Source organism: Dermacentor andersoni, chromosome 4 (genome assembly GCF_023375885.2).
Source record: "Dermacentor andersoni chromosome 4, qqDerAnde1_hic_scaffold, whole genome shotgun sequence".
In the NCBI taxonomy this organism is placed as follows: Eukaryota; Metazoa; Arthropoda; class Arachnida; order Ixodida; family Ixodidae; genus Dermacentor; species Dermacentor andersoni.
In genome coordinates, this window is record NC_092817.1 from 207,691,213 (window position 1) to 207,715,106 (window position 23,894).

At 45.3% G+C, this 23,894-nt stretch overlaps 1 protein-coding gene and 1 pseudogene across 2 annotated transcripts in view; one reads left to right on the forward strand and one right to left on the reverse strand.

The window, feature by feature from the left end:
* LOC126538488 (FMRFamide receptor-like) overlaps window positions 1–23,894 on the reverse strand; it is a 1,022,731-nt gene that overhangs the window by 365,852 nt on the left and 632,985 nt on the right. For both annotated transcript variants that reach the window (XM_050185329.3, XM_072288015.1), the window contains one exon: window positions 1,172–1,239. The gene's annotated coding sequence lies outside the window, so the exon portion shown is untranslated. The remainder of the gene's footprint in view (window positions 1–1,171; window positions 1,240–23,894) is intronic.
* Window positions 1–23,894, forward strand: part of LOC126538376 (uncharacterized) — a 174,423-nt pseudogene that overhangs the window by 50,853 nt on the left and 99,676 nt on the right.

Sequence of the window (23,894 nt, forward strand, 5' to 3'; positions counted from 1 at the left end):
CCCTCCCACATTGGTATTTCTGGCAACGAAAAAGCTGATGCGCTTGCATACGCAGCGCTCTATCATCCTCCCAAAGTCAAGGCTCCAAAAAGTAATCAGGTGAAAAAATCTGACATTCGAAATCACTTTGCGTAGCTTTGGGTTCCACTGTATATGCCCTGCGTATGCCCTGCGAGAGATTTCACGGAGAGGAAGCCTCACTTCTATATCGAATAAGGACAGGATCTGCTAGTACACCGGCCTGTTTATTTAAGACGGCGCGAATAATTTCTGCGAACTGTACGGCATGCACCGAGGCAGGAGATATTGAGCACTTTTTGTGGTCCAGCCAGAAATTCCAAGATGAAAGGGACGCTCTCCTGAAGAATCTTCAAAAAAAAAGGACCTTCCGCATGTGTGCCTGCACCACCTTATATTTCCCGAGGGATCAGTTATAGCCGGCCAAGAAACCTCATGTCTCCTTATCGAATTCTTAAGAGAGACCGGTTTGATAGACATATGGTGAAACCCTTCACCGGTATTGTAACAGACGCTCGGGCGGAGCAATTGCCGGCCTTGATCGCCAGGCTAAACCAGCCTGTTGCTACAATTCACCACAACCACTACCACCACCAGGCTGTTAATTATTTCAATACGTGTTTTCATTTCATTCGCAAGTAATGTCCACCTCTGAATAATCCATCTCAAAGAGTGAAATTAGGTAATCTGCAAGAGGAAATTTTTAAACATTGCGTAAATCCTAAAAAAGATGTCTCAGTATAATGTGGAACTGCAAACAAAGACAGATGTAAACAGAAGCATTTATTCTGTCTCCGTCGGTGTCTGTTTGCACGCGAATTGCACGCCCACCACTAGATTTCATAGCATGTTAAAATCAAAATTCGGGATTTTAGTTAGAACAGAAGAGACAGCATCCCATTCTGTCCATGTCCTGTTTTCGCGCTTTCATAATTCAAGATCACACGCTCATTACAACGGCACTATGAAGCATGTTTTTTTTTCACTGCTTGAGGAGTTATTATTCGTTTTCTTTTCTGAAAATAACGCAGAATATCAAAGAAATTACTTTTCGAAGCGTCCCCAGTGAACGTGTACTCGCATAAACAATATTTTCAGTAGCGTACACTGGAGTGTTGACAAGCAGTGGTACCAAAAGTAATAAATAACTTACCGCAAGCACAGCTATGGGCAGTAGAAAGACAGCTTTAGTAGACAACACACGGAGAGAACTCCTTTTGCCTGCAATGAAATAAAAAGGAAAGCAACGATCACTACGACTGAAATGTACGCGAAAATTTGCCTGTTTCTGAACAGCAGCAATGAAATCTTTGTGGTAGCAATTACTTCGTGACGGTATGCGATAATGCTATACGTCATTATTAGAGTTGGAAAAAGCCGGACCAGCAAATTAGTGAAGTATGGAAAATATATGGACATAAAAGGCCAGAAAATCGGGTCACGTTCCAAGACAGTGCATCTAGCAGTACGATACGTTCTTTTTCTGTCGATTGACATCAAAATGTTTACATTGCTGCGCCCACCAAAACATAAACATGCCGCTTTATCATGTACCATTGAAATAAATTGTGAAGGACATCTCAAGCGCTGTTTGCTCAAACAGTGTGTTAGCTCCTTTAAAATATTCATAAAATTTGCTGGTGAACAAGGGCTCCACTGGGACATAAATGTTTATCCTAGGTCGTTCTCAAATCCATCGGAATGTGTCTGCAAATGTCAAGCGCATATAGTGCTCACAGGGAAAGAGCTAAGAAATCTGACAGGGATAAAACAAAAAAACAAACAAACTCCTTTTGGTTCTTGCACAGGATCAACATATGCAGACTGATGGTCAGGCCTATCTCTACCTCTTGAATCACTTGACATCATGATATAGTAGAACTCGGTACAGAATACGAAGCAGTACACACAAGGTACGAACTACTGCCTGCTAAGATGCAATAGTGGGATAGATTTACGACAAATCTCTGGCACCTCCCAACTTAGAACCTGGAATGCAAAATGGAACTATTTTGTTGCGATGAGGTCAACCTTTTACTTTAAAAGTTGGCGAATCGGACGCATACATGTCATGAACCACAGTGGCGAGTGCCGCATGACACTGGATGACATGACTTGATCTTAGTACTTTCACTCTTCTTGCGATTTTTAAGAAATCAAAGATAATTTATAGCATATGTGTTTTGGTTACCATGGGTACCACTCGTGTTCACAGACAAGGCTAAAATATTACATGCAGTGAATGCCTTAAGACTGCAAGCACCTATGTTTAATTATTGGAAACAATATAGATAGCCTATCATTTTCCGGAACAGCCGACATAAATTCTGTGCACTTCGGTAAAACAAAGTCGCTTCATACCCAATGCGAGTTGCTTGGTGGAAGCATCTACGTAGCTGGCACTCACATCTGCTCGTTTTGAGAAACCGTGGCATGTTCCAGAAATCCCTACTCTGATCATTACGTGCATTACCATGTCCGCAACAGTGGCAAACATGCATTCGTACAACGACGTGGTTCGGCAGGAGAAGTTCATGGCGGCATGCGTTAAATACACACCACCATGTACGCGCGCGCTAGTGTGTGTGTGGAGGGAGGAGTCAAAGGGTGAAAATGTGAATTCGTATGTTAAGTCGGAACAGCTATGATAGTTCCCATTTAGGGAGTTATAGTAATGAATGCAGAAATTCAAAGGTACATTTGTCAACTAAAATAACCAAACCAAAAATTTGAACCATTACGATACCCCCTAATGCGAAATTTGAGCGCAGCTCTATAGGTGTTTTCTTTCGCGTGTCAATATATTGTATTATGATTATATAGGTGCACGGTTTATAGTAGGAAGAGAACGCTACGAGTAGCGTAAGTGACGCAGATAATCTGTCTCGTGCGGCACATTGCAAATGGAGCGAAGTGTAGCGCGACTGCCTCGCTAACCGGGAGGTTGCGAGAGGCAGCGCGTGGGCGACACGGGGGCGCGATTCACAGCTGCCGCCGCTGCAGACAGACAGGCAGAAGCCAATTAAGTGGGCAATGTGTGATGAGAAAAAACATGCGGTTTCCAAAGAACTAACAGAAATGATGTGTCGAGCGTAAGACGCTAACGATTTTTGAATGATGGAGCACGTATTTTTGTTTTATAAACAGCGTTTCACGGAGAAAGATCTCGTGATACTGAACAATTCAAAACTCAACAATAACACCAATAATAACAAAACTCAATATCAACAGTATCAGACGAGGTCTGTGAAGCGCTCTACCGACCAATAAGGCTTTCGGAAATTTAGGATGCGATAAACACACACCATCGTTGCATAGTGCCTATGGTGTTGCGGTGCTAAGCAAGAGGTCGGGGGATGAAATCCCGGCCACGGCGGCCACATTTGGATAGGTGAGGAATGTGACAGCACCTTTGTACTTAGATTGAGGTGCACGTTAAAGAACCCCACGTGGTCAAAAGTAATCTTGGAGTCTCCCATGGGGCTACGACGTGCCTCAAATCAGGTCGTGGTTTGGGTACGCGAAACTGCGTAATTCTTTAGGATGCAGTGAGCTAACTTAGTCCCGGCAAGTCACCGGAGCGTAATTCTCTGGCAGAGGCTCTCTACAAAAGCTTTGGGAGTGGAATACTTGCAGCATTACACGGCGTGATAAGTAAGACGTACGAATACAAGCAAGCGCCTTCTTTTCCGACATCGGAAGTTACTTCAATTCTTAACGCGAAATACCCAGCGCGGTTTTTTCCGATTGAAGCCCATAGGCCAATAAGCTTGACAAATATAGACTATAAAGTTTACACTGATGTACCGGTGCGACGATTGAAAAGTGCGATGAGCGAACTTCTTGGCCCCCATGAGACCTGCGGTATCGAAGGTAGGTCAATCTTTTCGAATATACACATTGCAAATACCATGTGGCAATGTTGTGACAAACGGACAAGGATTAAAATTCACCTTGAAGAAGCTTTTGATCGGGTCGTCCAAGACGTAATATTGTGGTTTTTTGGAACTTGTTGACGCCAGTGCAGTGATAAGCTTTAAGACGGAGTAAGAATGGTGTACAAAGATTGCGCCGCAAAGTTAATAAGTATTAGGGAGTTAAGCGCCAGCTTAAAAGTGGAGCCATCCGTAAAAGAACGATGTTGTTTGTCACCTGTTTTGTTAGTCTTGTATTAAGAGCCGGTTTGTTTGAAAGCAATGAAAACCCCAACGATTCGTGCGTTTAGCTATTTCGACATTGATACTAGAGTTCTGGTTTATGTGGATGACGTGGTGATTTTTTTCGTAGATACAAGGAGTGTTAATAATATTATGAAAGCGGTTGCTTCTCTTGGGCCGCAACTGGAAGTGCTGTCAGCTGTACTATATTATCGCGAGGCTGAAGAAGAAGACTGCGACAGTAGGTCGCCAGCGATCAAAAAGCCGCTCGTCACCATATTGGCTGCTGTGATGTCTACGCTATTCGCACTATTTGTACATATCGTACAGTCACGTGTTCATGCACTAGAATCCACTCCTATGTCCAAAGACTCTAGTTTACTGCGTGATTTACGCGCTGAAATAAATGCCTTGACTACTAAGGTAACGGACTTGGTCTTAAAAAATGATAGCCTTGAAAACCATTCTCGTAGAAACAATCTGATAATACACGGTATTTCTGAAGTAATGGATGAAAACGCTACCACCCTGATGAGTGCAGTTTCATCTGTGTTTACTCAGCACCTGAATACTAGCTGCCCTCGTATTGAGCGCTGCCACAGGCTCGGTAGAGCACGCACTGGTTACATTCGTCCCGTCATTCTTAAACTTTCTAACTTCAGCGACAGAACCGAGGTTCTTAGGAACGCTTCAAAACTCAAGGGCTCAAATTTCGTGATTAAAGAAGACTTCTCTTCTAGGGTTCGGTTAATTCGGAAAAAAATCTGGGATGCATCAGCCTCTTTTCGGGACAGCGGTTCTGTTGTGAAGTTGAGATACGATCATGCTTTCATTAACAAGGTTCGTTATAACTGGGATGACAGTTCAAACTCATTAGTAATGGCACCCGCTCAACGTGTTTCTTCTGAGTCTGGCCATTTGACTTCCCTTCCATCCACTTCCTGAATTCGTCCTGGTCATTTTGAGAACCTTGTTGTCTTGAATATAAACGCTCGTAGTATTGTTAAAAAATTTCCTGATTTATTGTCCCTTATATCTATTCATTCCCCCCATGTTATCGGCATCACTGAGACTTGGCTGCACAATGGTATTTATGAATCTGAGTTCACTCCACCCGGTTTTGTTGCCGTGCGCTTAGACAGAGTTAGCGGTACTGGTGGTGGAGTGGCACTGCTTATCCGGTCGGATATACGATTCTCAGTCTTGCCTTCTCCTCCAGAAACAGAATCCGTGTGGTGTAAAATTTACCTTCACAATCGGCGTATTGTGATTAGTGTCATATATCGTCCCCCCGGCTCTACTCTTGATGTTCTTCATGCTGTTTCAAACTTCATGAGTGAGATCAACATTGCTTCGTCGAATTTTATCTGTATGGGTGACTTCAACGCCCCTGGCATCCACTGGCCGTCATTGTCTGCAGTCGGTCGCGACACAGCTATTTGTAAAGAACTAATCAACATTTCCTTGTCCTTTGGTCTCACCCAGGTTGTTTCTAGCGCAACCAGATTAAATTCCGTCCTTGACTTAGTTTTTTTAAGCGCTAACCTAGCCGAACGTGACTTTTCTTGCGACGTAATCGATGGTATTTCAGACCATAGAGGCGTTTTAGTGTCACTCTCCTGTCCAATTTCTAAATCCCCCTACACGTTTACTAGTTTCCCTGATTTCACTCGTGCGGACGACAACTCCATTACTCATGCCTTATCTCATCATTTCGATACGTTTAGTGCACTTGCAGACAACCAGGACGTCAACTGCCTTGCTAATTACTTTGAGCGTCTTGTCAAATCATGTATAGAACGTTTTGTGCCCATTAAGACTAAGAAAAAAAATTCTGACATTCCTTGGATGACTCGCGATATCTTGCATTTGTCCCGTCGCGTTCGAAGGTTAAGGCGTTCCAGAAGAGGCACTGATCCCATGGCATTGGATAGGTTTCTTAAGGCAAAGAAAGAACTCAATCTTATGTTGCAAAATGCCAAGGATTTCTTTTTTCGCGTTCGCCTGCACAATTTGTTAAGGACTAACCCACGAAAATTTTGGTCTTCTATTTTACCTCGCGGTGCTTCATCCACTTCTTTCAGAATAGATAATGACGTCACCAACGACCCGGTGGTGATATCCGATGCTTTCAACAAGTATTTCCAATCCGTGTTTGTTTGCGATAACAACTTTATCCCGACACTTACCACTATAGTTTCTTCTGAAGCAATCACTGACGTTGAGATAAACTGCGAAGGCGTCCTCAACCTTATATTAAACCTGGATGTTAAGAAATGCACCGGTCCGGACGGGATACACAATGCGTTCCTTGTTCGTTATTCGTTGTGGTCATCAAAATATCTGTCAGTCATATTCAGAAAGTCCTTATCATCCTCTACTGTACCTTCTTCATGGAAGTTAGCCAAAGTGCTCCCTCTTTATAAATCTGGAGATAAGCAGTGTTTGTCGAATTACAGACCAATTTCACTGACGTCACAGTCATGCAAAATGTTGGAACACATCATTCATAAGCACATCACGCTCTTTCTGGAATCAAATAATTTATTGTCTAACATGCAAGATGGGTTTAGGCGCGGCTTTAGCACGTTAACGCAGCTAGTTGAGTTCACGCATGACATTTCACTTAACCTTGACGTAGGCAACCAGGTCGATGCAATTTTTATAGATTTCTCGAAGGCATTTGACACCGTTTTACATTCTAAACTTATTGCTAAACTTAATGCTGTACTGAATAATCCTCATTTGGTTAACTGGATTTTAAGCTTTCTCTCATTTCGCTCCCAGTTCGTCTCTTACAGTTCGACTGACTCCGCTACTGTTGATGCGACATCAGGCGTGCCCCAAGGCTCCGTCCTTGGGCCACTTCTTTTTTTATTATACATAAACGATTTGCCACTTCACTACTCTTCTAACATCCGTCTCTATGCTGATGACTGCGTTTTATATGAAGTGATTAAATCTTCTAATGATCATTATGGCCTTCAAGAGTCGTTTTCTAGGTTTTGCGATTGGTGTAACACTTGGCAAATGAACATTAATTTCAATAAAACCGTTCTGATGTCTTTCTGCAACAAATCTTCCCCCTCCCTTTTCAGTTACTCGTCCAATGGCCGTACAGTAGATAAGGTTTCTGAGTATAAGTATCTTGGTGTAATTTTTACGCATAACATGTCATGGTCCAAACACATTGACTACATATGCAGTAAAGCACTAAAAAAGTTAGGTTACTTGAGGCGAACGCTAACCCGATCTCCTAAAGACACAAGGTTACTAATGTATAAATCTCTAATCCGCCCTGTTCTTGATTATGCATCTGTAGTTTGGAGCCCGCATAAGCAGTTGGAGATTAATAAACTAGAGGCTATACAGAAAAAAGCTGTGCGATTTATATGTCATCGTTACGATCGAGACTTTTCGCCCTCTTCTGCACTTTCTTCCTTGAACCTAAACACGCTCTCTTCTCGTCGCCGTGTCGACTCATTAAAATTCTTGCACTCCATAGTCAATTCTTTAGTTAGGCTCTCAAATGATAATTACATTAACTTCACGCCGGGATCATCCACGAGAAGACATCATGACCTAAACTTGATACCCTACTACGCACGTACTAACATGTTCAAATTCAGCTTCTTTCCCCGCTCAATCGAAGACTGGAATTCATTACCTGGATCCATTCGCTCATGCTCATCCCAAATTTTTGCAACCGCCATCCCAGATGCATAATCATGGGTATAGGTATGGGCATAATCAGGCATGGGTATGCCTGGCAGCATTTGTATTTGTATAACTTGTGTATTCTTTCACCAGTGCTCTTTTGCAAAAGTGTTTACTTGTATTTTTGTGTATTTTCTTTTTTATCTGTGCTCTTTAAAAGTGTTCACTTGTGTATACCGCTGTATACTCCAATGCTTTTTTTTTTGTACATTTTCTTAACCCACTCCTGCTATAGCGCAAATTGCGCTGCAGTATGTATAAATAAAATAAAAATAAATAAATCTGTAGACAAGCGTTCTTCGTGCGACACGTTTTCGTGGAAGCGCTGGATACGGTGCCTGTTCATCCCCATCACTCGAACATCGCGCTGTGAAGGGGTCGCCGCGTAGTTTCCTCTGCGATAGCTAATGAAGCACAAATTGCGCCGGAACCTACCACTCAGGAGCAGTTCCCTTCTTCTGTCGTGTTGTCGCTTTCTAAAGATCCATGCAACTTCTTTGGCACAAATGACGTAGTCGTCGAAGATTGATCTCATGGTATGAACGTGTCAGCAAACCGAACATGTGGGACGGTTCGCTTATGCTGGCGAAAGTGATATTTTATCTGAAAGGGATCGCGTGTCTGGTACCAGTCACACGAGAACATTCTGCCCAGCTGGGACATATGCAGATTAAAACTGAACGACTTGTTCGGCAAGCTCTTGGGTTGTCAGCTAGCCGATAAAAATAACTTGGCTCTCACGCGCAGTCAGCGACTGAATCACACATTTCGTATATTCAGGATATTCTAGAGCTTTACCGCAAACATGACAGTAAAATGTCTGAAGCAGACAAGATGAGGCACATTCTCAAAGGTATTGTCGCCGAAGACGCATTGAACCTCTTGGTATTAAGGAACTGTGCTATTGGTTATGCTATTGTCAAACAGTGTAAGCGATTCGAACAGGCAAAATCCCGGCGTATTGCGTAGCAATTCCCCAGGCTCCCAGATACTGCCACATCGACCTCATGCGAAGAACCAATACCGACTTTACAGTCAGCGGCTTTATAGAAGGAATGCCACCAGTTCCTTTTGTTCACCATGTCTCGACTGCAAACGGGCCTATGGTTTCCTTGATTCAAGCCGTGGTTCGCCAGAAGATCGCTAATTTGGGACTCTCCCCTACCTGCACCGTGTGCGCTAAAAACAGTGACCACATTCCACCAGTCACACTGAGAAACCGGCCCTTTTACTCGCGATACAGCAACCCCGCCAGGGGGAGTATCCCGGATGATCGCCCATTATGTTTCGCGTGCTCTCGTGTTGGGCATATTGAGTGTCACTGCTGGAACCGAGCGACGTCGCCAACTGGCTGAAGCACCAGGAATACTCGTCCTGAAGGCAACTCCCGCGCAACAACGTCGCGCTCTCTACCGAATGATGCACCCGATGTCAAACTTGCGCCAATGTGTATCGCAGGTCACTATTACAACGCGACCAGCGGTCTCGCTCGCCGCAACACCGCTGATTCCCTTCGCCTGCCAACTCTGAACGCTACGCATAGGAAAACTGACGAGTGCAGCGTCCGGAGGTGCCTCGCATTCCTGACGCGGCCTCGAAAAGCTCGTCGAACTGTCCCTACCCGCTCTAATTTGCTCGAAGTTCAAGTCCGTGGCGTAACCGTTACGGCCATTACCGACGCCGGTGCACAAGCCTCAGTGATGAGCGCTAGTCTTCGTGATAAACTAAAGAAAGTTCTGTCACCTGCCGTGCGATGTACACTACGAGCCTCCGATGAAGCACGCCCGTCGTTGTAGGAACGTGCACTGCCCGCGTCATTGTCTCTGGCCATCGGACAAGTGCAGTCTTTCTTGTGTTTGAGCAGTGCCCATAAGAAGTGATCTTGTGCATTGCCATTTTGTCCATAAATTCAGCTTTCGTCGACTGTTGCACAGGTGTCCTTGAACTTGAACTCCTTTCTGTCCCGACTCCTGCTGCTACCCTTACGCGACTGTGTTCTGTAGAGTTCGTGCGGTTATCGTCTCTGCCCACCACTTTGTTTATTCGACACCCTCTCCTTCTGTCGATGACGGGGATTACATTGCATCGCCTATTATTGACGTTGTCTTGGCACACAATGAGACCCTACCACACACGGTTGTCGAAATTATCAACAACGAAGCTTATTCGCATGTGGTCAACTTCGGCCTATCCGCCCATGTTCTACCTTGCGGAATTGCGCTTGCAACGTGTCATCCCTAAACGACTGCCAGATCTTCACGTTAACATCTGAAGCCCATTCACGTCCTACTAGCGCAGCAAAATCCATCAGCTAGCCCACCAGTGAATTCGACAAATTAGTAGCCGCGGACCTTTCTCTGCACGCGCTGATGAACTTTGCCATTTGTTAGCGTCGTATCGGGATGTTTTTGACTTCGACAACCGCCTGCTTGGCCACAGAACGGTTGTCATGCATCGAATTGACACCGGCGACACAAATCCTATTCGTCGTCATCCGTATCGCGTTTCTGCTGCTGAACTGGCAATTATACAGAAGGAAGTCGACAAGATGGCAGAAAAAGACATTATAGAATTTTCGAGAAGCCCATGGGCATCGCCAGTTGTGCTCAGACTGATGTAGTTCACGCTGCTCGGCTAAAGCCGTATGACCCGCCCACTGATGCTGCACTCTGACCAGCCCGGAAGACGTGGGTGTATTAACCCGGCGGGTAAAGCCGCGAGGCTGAAGAAGAATACTGCAGCAATGCAATAGGCCAGCACCGATGAAGAAAGAAGCGTAGCGGCTGCTCTTCGCCATTTTGGCGGCTGTTGCGCCTGTATCACTCCCCTTATTTGTAAATATCTGCAAAAATGCGTTGTTCATGCAGCAATATAAGTGCCTAGGCTTATGTCACAGCGTATGGCCACAGACACCTAAGTATTTTTGTAGCATGAACTGGAGCGTTACACCTAGAAAATATCTTGGGGAGCCATTTCAATATTGTCGTGACAGTGCAGACGATTGTACCGAAGAACCACAGAGTTAATAGGAGGTACGAGCACGGCTACAAAAGGCAGCTACCTTAACATCACTGTACTTGCGAAAACAGATTTTAGAGCTGTCTTCAGAGAAATGCTGCCTTGTTACTTTCACTCGGAAGGCAATGCAGCGTTATTCTGTAAGTGTTAACGGACAAGCAGTTGCAAATGCACGTAAACACCGCTTTTTAGGGGTAATTATCGACCGCGACTTATCATGGAGCCCGCACGTTTCGTACCTAAAGAAGAGGTTGCTGACAATAATACATCTCCTCAAATTTCTCGGCGGGAAGTCATGGGGCACATCGGTGCGATCAATGCTGCAGCTTTATAACGCATTGTTCCTCGGTTTCGCAAGATACAGCCTCCCTGTGCTTGGTAACACCTGCAAAACAAACCTGCGTGTACTCCAGGGACTACAAGCTCAAGCCCTAAGGACGTGTCTCTGTCTTCCGAGGTGTGCGTCTACAGCGGCAACGATTGTCATAGCTCGAGATCACCCAATATCAACGTACTTGGTAACCGACGCTCTCAGAGCACATATTCGCCACGTTGCCCGACTACCATCTCACCACCTTGCCGCTCTACCCGCAGAAAGGCCACACGCAACTATCAGTCGTATGATTGTTGCCAATCGCACCTCATTGCCATTGAACTACATGCCTGCAGCAAGACCATCCTCACCTTTATGGTGCCTGCACAGACCTGAAGTACGCCTCACCATCCCAGGAATCACTAAAAAGGCTAACATGCCATCGTTTGCCCTGAAGCAGGCCACATTAGAACTTTTACATGAGGTGCACAGTGGCCGCGTACACGTATACATCGATGGCTCAGTCACATCTGCAAGTTCAGCTGCTGCTGTGGTGATACCAACAAGATCCGTCGAAATACAGCTAAAAATGTCGCATGTACCGTCAACGACAGCTGCTGAACTGGTAGCCTTGCGTGCGGCTCTTCATTTCATTCAGGAGGAACCACCCCATGCATGGTCAGTCTTCTGCGATTCCAAGGCAGCCCTACAGAGTGTACTCTCAGCACTGCGCCATGGATCACATGAACAGCTCGTCGCAGAGATCAGAGAAGTACACCATCGCATAGTTAACGAAGGACACGATATTATATATCAGTGGTTGCCTAGTCACTGTGGCATACACGGCAATGATCGAGCAGACGCAGCTGCCCGATCTGCCCATGACGGCGTCAGCTGCGTTGCCATTCCTCTTTCGAGAGCCGACGCAGCGAAAAAACTTGCCGTACTGGCAAACGACCTGACATTAGCTCAGTGGAATTCATCCGATTTCACAAGTGCACGACTTCATACCCTGGACCCTAATTTACAACTCCGTATTCCGCCCGAGCTTCCACGACGCGACTGTACCCTTCTAGTTCGTCTATGGCTTGGAGTAGCATTTTCAAATGCGTACTCCTTTCTTATCGGAATGTCCAACAACCCACTTTGTGACTTCTGCGGGTGCAATGAAACAATCGCGCACCTTCTTTGTGAGTGCTCTCGTTTCAACCCGCAAAGAGCAGTCCTCTCAGCCACCCTGGACAAACTGGACAAGCGCCCACTGACAGAAAACAAGATCCTTGGACACTGGCCTACGCGAACATCAGCGCGATCGGCTATGAAGGCGCTGCTGCGGTATTTAAAGGACACTGAACTTTTTGACAGATTGTGACTTCATTTTGTGACGCAGGATTGTACGGTGCACTGCATAACACTAGGAATGCCTTTGCGGGCTACGTGACAGTGCCCACAGAAACAGTTTGTGTGTACGTGCGTGTGTGTGTAGTTTTTTTTTCTTTTTTTTTATCCTTCTCTCTCTCACCTATCGCATCCCCTTGCCCCTCCCCCAGTACAGGGTAGCCAACCGGAGATAATCTCTGGTTAACCTCCCTGTCTTTCCTTTGCCTTTCTCTCTCTCTCTCTCTCTCTCTCTCTCTCTAGGAGACAGAAAAGTGGGACTGGCATAATTTTCTGTTTTCGAAAGCTAGTGTTTGCAATTTACATTTAGTTACAAAAGTGTGTTATTGACAAATGTTATGTTTGTCAATAATTTAGGTGCCAAAATCTCATAGAGCGATTGCGGTATATATATGGGGATCTATTTGGGAAGTAGCTAACCGGTGTAACTTGTTTTATTCGGTAAACAATGGGGCACTTCAGGCTAACGCATTTGTTTTTGAGACCGTATGTTAGCAGGCTCGTTTCCTCACGGGTTCAAACTAATGTATTTATGCTTAGTCTTAGTCAAGTGAAATTAAGTTCGTCCTCACCTGAGTTGGTAGTCTCATCAAGAAATAAGAACACGTACCCCAATTCGTACTTTTTTGAAGGAAGTTGTTATTGCCGTGTTTTTTTTTTTTTTTTTACTAAAAGCACTATTACAGATCAATTTTCTGTCTTCTGGATCGCGAAAGAAACTGTATCGTGGCCTTTTCGATGTTTTCTTTTCACTTCCTCTATATCGCACAATGTATAATTTTGGACTTGAATGCTATTGCTGAAACGTTTGGAAAAGAAGGCGTTAGATCTTCAGCGAGAACCTTTCCTTTTAATTGCATTCTGGCACTATCCCTTTGAGCCCTGGCTTCAAACAAGGGCTTCTTTGTTCCTTGGTCCATTAACCACATCATGTGTAACAAAGCTGAACCTATTTAGCACATCTTGAATAGCCTAGACTCCGTTTTCTTATACAGCAAGAAACAAGCGTGGAGTTCATTTCGGCAGAACAGACATTGGTGGAAGGATGCAATTTCAATAAGTCACCCCTTCAAATGGGTCTACTGGTTCAACTAAACAGCCGTGTCGATGGGTGTAAGGGTGTGCGTTACAGACAAGGGAAAACAACCATAAGTGTGCAATTTTTCGCAGAGTGTACAAAATTGATGCCGCTTGTTCCAGCATTGAGCATAAACTGATGATTAGATACAGATCTGTGACCGCCGTGGCTGCTTAGTGGCTGTGGCATCGCGCTGCTAAGCACGACGTCACGGGATTATATCGCGGCGGCGGCGGCGGCGACCATATTTAACTGGGGACGAAATGCGAAACCGCGTCTGTGTGTCATGCATTCGGCGCACGTTAAAAAGCCCCAGGTGGTCGAAATTATCCCGCAGTCCAACACTACGGCGTGCCTCGTGACCATCATCCTGATTTCGGTACGCAGAACCCCAGAATGCAACTTAAATTTGAGATAAAAATCGGGACGGGATGCCGTTGCACGTCTTATTTCGTAGCCCCAAAATGTACGGGAATGAAAGGATTTAACACTTGTAGGAAAAAAAGCAATACTGCTACGTACAAAACAAACGTATAAAATAAAACTACTGCATTTGCCTTCTGTACGTAAATGTAGTAGGAAGTTTATGGACGCACAGCTTGCGCCTTCATCGCAGCTGGAATCGCTCGGAAACCAGGTCACGACTTTGCTGGCTCTTCCACACACGCTGTTAAAACATAGGGGGTTGGGCGTGGCACATGCAGGGCTGAGCTTAATATACAGAAGTGGGAGAGATTCTCCAGATGGTCGGAGATTCCGTCCTCGACAACGATTGCGCACACGTCTGCTGGGCGGATTAAAGTGAAGTCGATGATCGTAGCGAAGTTCTGACGTGGCATTTTTTTTTTCAAGAGATAGAGAAGAGGCATACGAAAGTTGCTTAGCGAGCGATTACACCAAAAAAAGGAATGTGAGCAAACAGAGAGTTTTTATAGAGCTTTCACTGCCTTGCAAGCTATTAAGCTGCAGCTTGAAAAATAGCAGCTCAAACAACGCACGCGCCAAGCAAGGCGTCTTTATAAGAAGCCCCGCTGAGAGTGGGAGCCACGCTGTCGCAAGCGAAAGTGCGCACTCTTCCCCGTTGCAGGGTCGATGTTGAAGACCTGCGATGCGGGCAGGCTTTTGCGGGGCCGCTGTCCACTCGTTAGACAGCGAAAACTAGCGTGTCATCCACGTGGTAAACCGACAATTTCATTGGGCTTGCATTCATGCATTATTCTAGTATTATGTTTTGTACTGTATATTATTTTGGTGTGCGTCTTGTGATTCTATTTGCGTATAACTTCACCTTTGACACCCGCAATCTACAAAGTAATACCAACATTGGTTCGGGCTACTGCTTTTTTCTCTCTAACACCAAACGTTTGCCTGTGCGTTATTCCAGTACCCCATATATAGCGGAAGAGGCCTTACCATTTGACGGCTTAAACAACGTGAACATGTAGCCTGCAGTGCTTAAATGTTTGTCGTGCCGTCGAGCCACAGAAGTTTTTTACACCCTTGAGAATGCAGTGATGAATAGGACGCCATTGACACACCTTGAATTATCATTATCAGTTTGATATACACCCGTTACCACGGCAGCATGCTGCACACCTATATCATAACATCCAAGTGTAAACGGAAGGCAGATTTCTTTATGTGAATACCTGCAGCGCCACAAGGGCATAGTAGCAAGGGGACACTAAAGATATAAATTGGTACAGAAAGGACGGACTCTGGAGAGAAAATATGCGCTTGTTCAGATTTGGGGCATCATCATCATCATCATCATCATCATCATCATCCTATTTTACGTCCACTGCAGGACGAAGGCTTCTCCCTGCGACCTCCAATTACTCCTGTCCTGCGCCAACCGATTCCAACTAGCACCCGCAAATTTCCTAATTTCGTTGCACCACCTAGTCTTCTGCCGTTCTCTACTGCGCTTGCCTTCTCTTGGTATCCATTCTGTCAACATAATGGTCTAATGGTTATCTAATCTACGCATTACATAATCTGCCCAGCGTCATTTTTTTCTCCTAATGTGAATTAGAATATTGTCTATATGCGTTTGCTCTCTGATCCAAACCGTCCTCTTTCTGTCTCTTAAAGTTATTCCTAGCATTCTTCAATCCATCGCTCTTTGCGCGGTCTTTAACTTGTTCTCAAGCTTCTTTGTCAGTCTCCAGGTTTCTGCCCCATATGTCAGCACCGGCAAAATGCACTGATTGTATACCTTCCTCTTCAACGATAAAGGTAAGCTTCCAGTCATATAGCTAAGAATGTCTGCCGTATGCGATCCAACCCATTTTTATTCTGTTGATTTCATTTCATGATCAGAGTCCCCTTGATTAATTGACCTTGGTAACCGTACTCCTTCACAGATTCTAAACGCTGACTGGCGATCCTGAACTCTTGTTCTCTTGCCCAGTTATTCATCATTATCTTCTGCATATTTACCGTAAACCCCACTCTTACACTATCCATGTTAAGGTCCTAAATCATGTGTTGTAGCTTGTCTGCAGTGTTGCTGAATAGAACAACGACATCGCTAAACCGAAGGTTGCTGAGGTATGCGCCGTGGATCCTTACTCCTAAACCTTCCCAGTTTAATAGCTTGAATACTTCTTCCAAGCACGCAGTGAATAGCATTGGAAAGATTGTGTCTCCTTGTCTGACCCCTTTCTTTGTAGGTATCTTCCTATTTTTCTTGTGTAGAATTAAGGTGGCTGTGCAATCTCTGTAGATGTATTCCGAGGTATGTATACGTAAGCGGTCTGTACGTCTTGATTACGCAATGGCTCTATGATTGCTGGTGTCTCTACTGAATCGAATGCCTATTGGTAATCTATGAAAGTATAGAAAGGCTGATTGTACTCTGTCGATTTCTCGATTACCTGATTGATGACATGGCTGTGATTCATTGTATAGAGTATCCCTTCCTGAACCCTTCATGTTTCATTTGTTGACTAAAGTCCGGTGTTGCCATTATTATATTGGAGATTACCTTGGTTAATATTTTATATATTACTGAGAGTAAGCTCATAGGCCTATAATTTTTCAATTCTTTAACGTCTCCCTTTTTGTAGATTAGCATAATGTTTGCATTCTTCCAGTTTTCTGGGACCCTTGCAGTTGATAGACACTGCGTATAGAGGGTGGCCAATTTTTCAAGCATTTTGCCTCCTCCATCTTTGATTAAATCGACCGTTATTCCATCTTCTTCTGCCACTTTTCCCCGTTTCATGTCTTGCAAGGCCCTTCTGACCTCGTACCTAGTAACAGAAGGAGTTTCTGTAGCCTGTTCATTATTGTTTCGAATGGAGTTCTCGTGAGTCCTCTGGGTACAGTACAAATCAGTATAGCATTCTTCCGCTGCTTTTACTATAGCTTCGAGATACCTCAAGATATTACCCTGCTTATCTTTCAGTGCACACATCTCGCTTTGTCCTATGCCAAGTGTGTTTCTCACTGATTTCAGGCTGCGTCCATTTGTTACGGCTTCTTCAGCCTTTCTCACGTTATAATTTCGAATATCACTTATTTTCGCATGGCTGATCAGTTTTGACAGTTCCGCGAATTCTATCTTATCTCTTGAGTTGGGCTCTTTCATTCTTTGTCGTTTCTTTATTAGGTCCTTTGTTACTTGGGAGAGCTTGCCTACTGGTTGCCTTGGTACCCTGCCTCCAGCTTCAATTGCTGCCTCTGAAGCCAGCGTCGTTACGGTTTCATTCATTACCTCTATGACATCATCATTATCATCCCTCTGTTATAAGGCTGCATATTTGTTTGCAAGTACCAGCCTAAATTTGTCTGCTTTTACCCGTACTGCCTCTAAGTTGACCTGTTTCTTCTTGACCACTTTTACTCTTTCTCGGTTCAAATTGAGGGGAATCCTAGCCCTCACTAACCTATGTGTAAAGTGCGTTACCACTAAGGCAACGTACTTTACCCTAGCTATCACTTCCACATCCTGCACTCTGCTGAGATCGGCAGAAAGAATGAAGTCAATTTCATTTCTTGTTTCACCATTAGGGCATTTCCAGGTCCACTTTCAGTTGCTACGCTTCCTGAAAAAGCTGTTCATTGTTCTCATTTCTGCGAATTCTACCAGCATCTCACCTCTAACGTTTCTACAATCGACGCCGTAATTCCCAATTGCCTGTTCACCCGCATGCTTTTTCCCCACTTTTGCATTGAAGTCACCCATTGCTACTGTATACGGAGTTTGCACTTTCCTCATCGCTAATTCGACATCTTCATAGAACTGATCTACTTCCTCATCATGGTGACTGGATGTAGGAGCGTAAGCTTGTACTACATCTAATGTATACCTCTTATTAAGTTGTATTACGACTGCTGCTGCCCTCTCATCGATGCTGTAGAATTTTTCAATGTTGCCCGCTATGTCCTTATAAATTAGCAATCTTGCCCCGTATTGCTTCTTATCAGGGAGGCGTCTATTGTACAGGACATGGCCGTAATTCAGAAATGAAAAAGCCTCACCAGTTCTAATCTCACTAAGGCCGATATTATCCCAAACAACGTCTGATACTTCCTCAAAGAGTCCTGCTAAATTAGCCTTACTCGACAGAATTCGGCTGTTAAAGGTTGACAGGGTCTGTTTCTATTGGTGGGCTGTCCGGACCCACATATTCTTAGCACCCTCTTCTGTGTTAAAGTTTTGACCACCGCCTTTGTCAGGTGCTTCGCCGCTACTGGGGACTGAGAGCCGTGAGTTAATTGTAGATATCATCAAGGAGGTTGTGGTCGAATACTGCCAATTCCTGTTCTGGTGAGGGGTGAGTGTCAAAATGCAAGACTGTCTTTTGGGTATATGGCATCATCGCTGATAGTTTCACTTCACTATGCTTAACGATTTGCCCTCTGCAGACACCCAGAAACTGGTACTCACGTGATGTTAATAACAGTTATGGGCAGGATGCTCAATTACAAAAAAAAAAGAGGAATGCTGATAAATGAAAGCGTATACATAAAAAGCACAAACAACATTTTTAGAATGGCACCCATTCGCTATTAAGTGTGGTGATGAAATACCAAAATGGTAGCTCCAAGTACAACTAAATTGGCGGAGGATCACACTCGCCTTTTTCTTGCTTTGTGCTGCGATGTTGCATGCACTTACCGCAATTGAAGCGGTTATCTCGTCGAAATGTGCAGAACAACTGTATTCAGTCTTTTCTTCCACTTCGACAACGTAGTGTGCTTCCACTCAAGTTTGTGACGGACCCTTCCACATGTTCAATTGCACCACTAATAGCTTCGCTTAGGATGTCAATGGTCAACGCGATGTCGTCGCAGCTGGTAGAGTTAAATGGGCCTATGTGTCTAATGCACGTGACACTGTACAACTGTCTAGGTCTCTTTCATCACTACAGTCATATCCTGTGACGAAGCTCGTCACCTGGATTGTCATATCAACACACTCTCCACGGGAAAGAGCGCTAGCACGGCCAGCGTTTCGAAGACAACGGCGACAGACCTGAATTTCAACCCTACCTCGCCCCCTTCCTTAGCGAGGGGAAAGAGGACAGAGGGTGGCCTCATGCTTGTTTAATAAAAGCTCTGTTCGAATTCAAAGAGGTCGTAACTACACGGCGCTGTGGGCTTAGATCATAACAAAAGATTGACAAATGGGAGGCACTAGGCTTAACCATTGTGCAGGCAACGCACGAAAGCCTCACGACGGGGCATGAAGGATAATCGCATGCAAAGCATCGTGTCCAAGAACTCGTTTACTGGACGCGATTGCGTCAGAGAGAGAGAGAAAGAGAGAGAGAGGGGAGTAAAGGGGAAAAGAAGGAAGGTTAACCGGAGGGGAAGATCCGGTTCGCTACACTACGCTGGGGAAAGAGGGCCGGGGAGGTAAAGTGATAACAAGTAGAGGTAAAGAAACAATCACAGTAGGTCACTGTCACCGCGTACTGTCACCGCACAGCACAACAGCACTTGCAGCACTAAACATCTGTTCAGGCTACAACCACTTGTCCAATTCTGTTGCCCTTAAACACTGCAACAGTGCCGTCATCGCCTACTACTGCGATGGCTGGCGATTGCGGTATTTTAAAATAAGTTCCTCTGTTAGAGGTCTTGGGTCAAGGCGCACTATCGCGATTGCGAGCGATCGTCTCTGCAAATTATAGCGAGGTCACAAAGAAGGTGATTCAGTCTCCTCGTTACCACAGTCATCACACGAGGTATCGTCGGCCCATCCGATTCGGAAAGCAAAAGATTTGGTGAACGCCACCCATAGCCATATTCGACAACGCAGGTAGCTTCGCGACGGCAGAGTCCAGCTGGGATGCAATGCCGTAGAGAAGAGTCTAGGTTGTGTTGCCGGTTGTTTTGAAAACTCCCTGCATTCCACAAGGAGAACGTGATATTACGGCTGAGCATTCGAAGTTTTCTAGCAACATCTATCCTTGATAATGGTATCGACTCCTCTTCGTCGCCTTTAAGCAGATTGAATAATAGCTAGCGGCACGCAGTCAGTCTTTTATACGAGAGCTCAGTTCGACGTCGGGGCTTGTGTTTGTTCCTTCCATCTTTCCTTTCATCCTCCGTCCGCTGTTGCGCTCTTTTCATAATGCTCTCTTCCACACCCACCCTTGCCAACCACGTGCTCCTCTGTCTGCTGTTACCATCGAGTCATCATCAGCGCTCGCGCGCCGGCAAAGCACCAAGGCGAAGCACCGCTGGCAAGCAATATGTGTTGGCGGAGCGTACCGGTCGCATGGTACATTGAACACGTACGTGACATCGGACCATAATAACTGGGGCGACGTTAAGCCATTCATACACGTGCGCTTTCATCACTGAAAAACGTGAAACTGCTGTCTACAGTGTGGTTTTCATGCTCTACGCTCACCCACCGCGTTACACAGTGCGCGTAGTCCTTTCTGCTTTTACTCTCGACGGTTCAGCTCTCTTTCTCTAAGACTCTCTCTTTTAGACAACCTCTACGCTTGACCCGCATTGTACACTGGCTTCTCAAGACTGATGAAAAGCTCGGTACGAGAGGTTCCAAAGCAACTTATTCTGTTTTGCAGGAGTAATCACACATCTGTGGTGTCTGACGTGCGGAAACAAGGCCTGTGTAGGACATCGTGAAATGACCGGCCGTCTAGAACATTTGGCAGCAAGTGGACGACGTTGCACCAATGCTGAGGTGGTGCCACGTCACCCTTTAAAGCCCTTCACTCAAATAGAAGTTGTGATACTTACCCTGCAACTTCACCGTTGAGCCGTCTATTCTCTGACGACTGTCGCACAATTACAACGTGCAAAGGCGACTGCATTGCACTTGATGAACCGACAGCGTATACCACCACGTTTTGAAAACCGTTTCTATGGAGCGATGGCCAGTATGAAAAAAGAAAAGAAATCGTCTATTTAGGATGAGGTGCCTGACGGCCATATATAGTACTGCGTTACTCATCGTTTTATCTTATCTTTAAAACAGAAACCGCAGAACAGAGTCAATACTCTTCAAAAACTAACACGCTAGATTTTCCAACATCGCAAAAACAAAGCGACAAAGATAGAAGAAATAAATTACTACGCCACGCGAACGCGCGTTTTGCCATTATCGTATGTGTGGTTTTTCTCCCAGAGAAATATAATAAATTTGTTTAGCTGGTTAGTGCTTTTTTTACACGTAATAGTTTATGAGTGACAACGTTTTGCAATAATTTGACCTCATAGACACGCTGGAGTGGCTGAATATTACTTTCACTTTTTGCTGTGCTTCCGTAATGTTGTAAAAATATGGCTATTATAGGAGCGAAAACAAGAGGTGAAGCGCAGAGAGCTCATCCACATTAAGCGTCCAATTGGACGCTTAATGTGGCAGCTGCTGTGCGCTGGGGGATGAATTAAGGGCAGGACAAATGAGAGAACAAGATGAACAAAGAAAGCATCAGTTTGCAGACTATATAGCTTTTAGATCAGTCCGGTTTCTTTTCAACCGCACACTGGCGATTTAAATCAGTTCGGCTGGGACCAGGTTCCAAGAATTCTGGCTTCCATAAGAGGACGGCTGTCAATCTGGTTGAGCATGGTGCTGATAAAATTTCTTTGTGCGTTGAAACAATGACAATCACACAGACGGTGCGCTAAATTTTTTTTGCACCCACAAACTTCACATTTTGGGCTTGTAGCGATTCCGGTAAGGTACGAGTACACATTAGTAAAAGTTACTCCAACCCATAGACGTCAAATGTAAGCTATTTCCCGTCATGGTAAGCGATACGGAAGGCAGAGCTTCAAAGGCGCTGGTTCTTAAAGTCTGCCCAATTCCATTGGGCAAACGTAAGGTCGCGAGCAAGTGCACGGAGCTTTCCCGCTGCGTCTGCTCTTGACATCGGGACAGCGACACAATCGTCACTGTCACGTGACGATCGAGCGGCTGCGTCTGCTTGCTCGTTTCCAAGGTTACCACAATGAACTGGCAACCAATGAACTGCGATGTCGTGTCCTTTCTCAACTGCCCGATGGTACATTTTTCGTGTGTACGCGACAAGTCATTCGTGGCGTCTACGGCATAGTGCTGAGAGCAAATCTTTTAACCGCATAAGATGGACCATTTCTGTATGTTTTCCTGATTGATGAATTGTAACGCTGCACGCATAGCTGTAAGTTCGACAGCCTTCGCTGATGTCAAGTGCTATGTCGTGAATTTTATCACTGTAGATATTGCTGCGACAAATGCTGCTGCTGCTGAACTGATGTGCATGACTGACCCGTCGATGCAAACGTGTAAAGGCCGATCCACACGACAGACCAATTCTTCGGGCCGATCGGTCACGTGATGCGACCTCACGGCCCGCCGCGGTCCGCTCCGGCGCAGAGCGCATCCACACGACGGACCGCCATAGCATACGGCAGAGCAGACCAACCAGCTACACTAACGCTTTTTCGCGTTTTCATTGTAATCATTCCGGCTCGAGTCCCACAAAGCCGCGAACTGCTCAACGAGCGCTACAAAATAAAAAAAAAACCTCCTCGTCATTCCAAGACGACACGGTGTTTAAAAAATATATGTGCTGCGCACACGTGCAGGTGGAACGGCGGACATGAAACGACTGGTTTTTGCTGAGCCGAAAACTAGATTGGATTTGGTTATAGGCACTCTGTTGCCGGACAACATTCGTTAGCTACGCCAAAATTGCTGCGGTTTGCAAGCAATCTGTCTCCAAAACTGAAGCGGGAAGAGCCTCAGCGAATTGTTGGACCACGAGGGCCGCGGTCTTGCGCGGGCCGACGGCGGTCCGCACGAGCTGGTGACGTCCTATCACGTGATGCGGGGGCCGCGGTCCAAAAGAGCAATTTTGTCCGTCGTGTGGATTTGCCTTAAGCGGTCACTGTGGACTTGATGTGGTGTCAATAGTGCTGCCTGTTTCAATGCTGCTGACGGACTTCGTACCTTCTCCTTGATGTCTGGAATGGTAAGACATACACGAGGTCAATGCCGTCACCACAGTGGCAACGAAGGTCATGCTGCTGGGACGTAATTCATTATTGCGATGCTCCTTGAGTAGTCAGAAGACGGCTAAAACTCGTATGTGGCCTAGTTGTTAGCAGGCAGGCAAGATGTTGAACGGGTGTCCTTACGACATGTAGAATGTGCACTCTTAGAAGGTCGACTGCAATACGTGTTGCTACAAGGTGGTCTCGCGCTATCGGGTTGTTGCGGCTGTGGATGCACACCAAGCGAGGCCAAGGCACGCCCGTACAACTTGAGCTTTATACTCTCGACAGTGTGGAGGTTAGCTTTACTGGTGCTGCCCAGCACGGGCATGCTGTATCTCAGGAAGCCCACAAATAATGCAAGGTATAGCTGAAGCATCCATTGCACATATCCGACGTAAGACTTCGCGCCGTCAAATTTTAATGCATAGGCTGATGCAGTCAACTTGTTCTTTATATATGAAATCTGTAGCGACCCAGACAAATGGCAGTCGATGATGACTGCAACGAAACGGCGCTTTGCCTCAAAAGAAATTACTTAGAAGAAAAAAGCAAACAGCGCAAGAAAGACACGGATACTAGAGAGCTACACGCACACAGCGCTGACTTAAAACAGTTTATTCATGAAACCATGAAGGAATAAATATGTAGGGTCCAACCATGCGCAATATGGGAATTATTGGCAAAAACCAGGAACATCATTTGCAATGCTGATAACGATAGC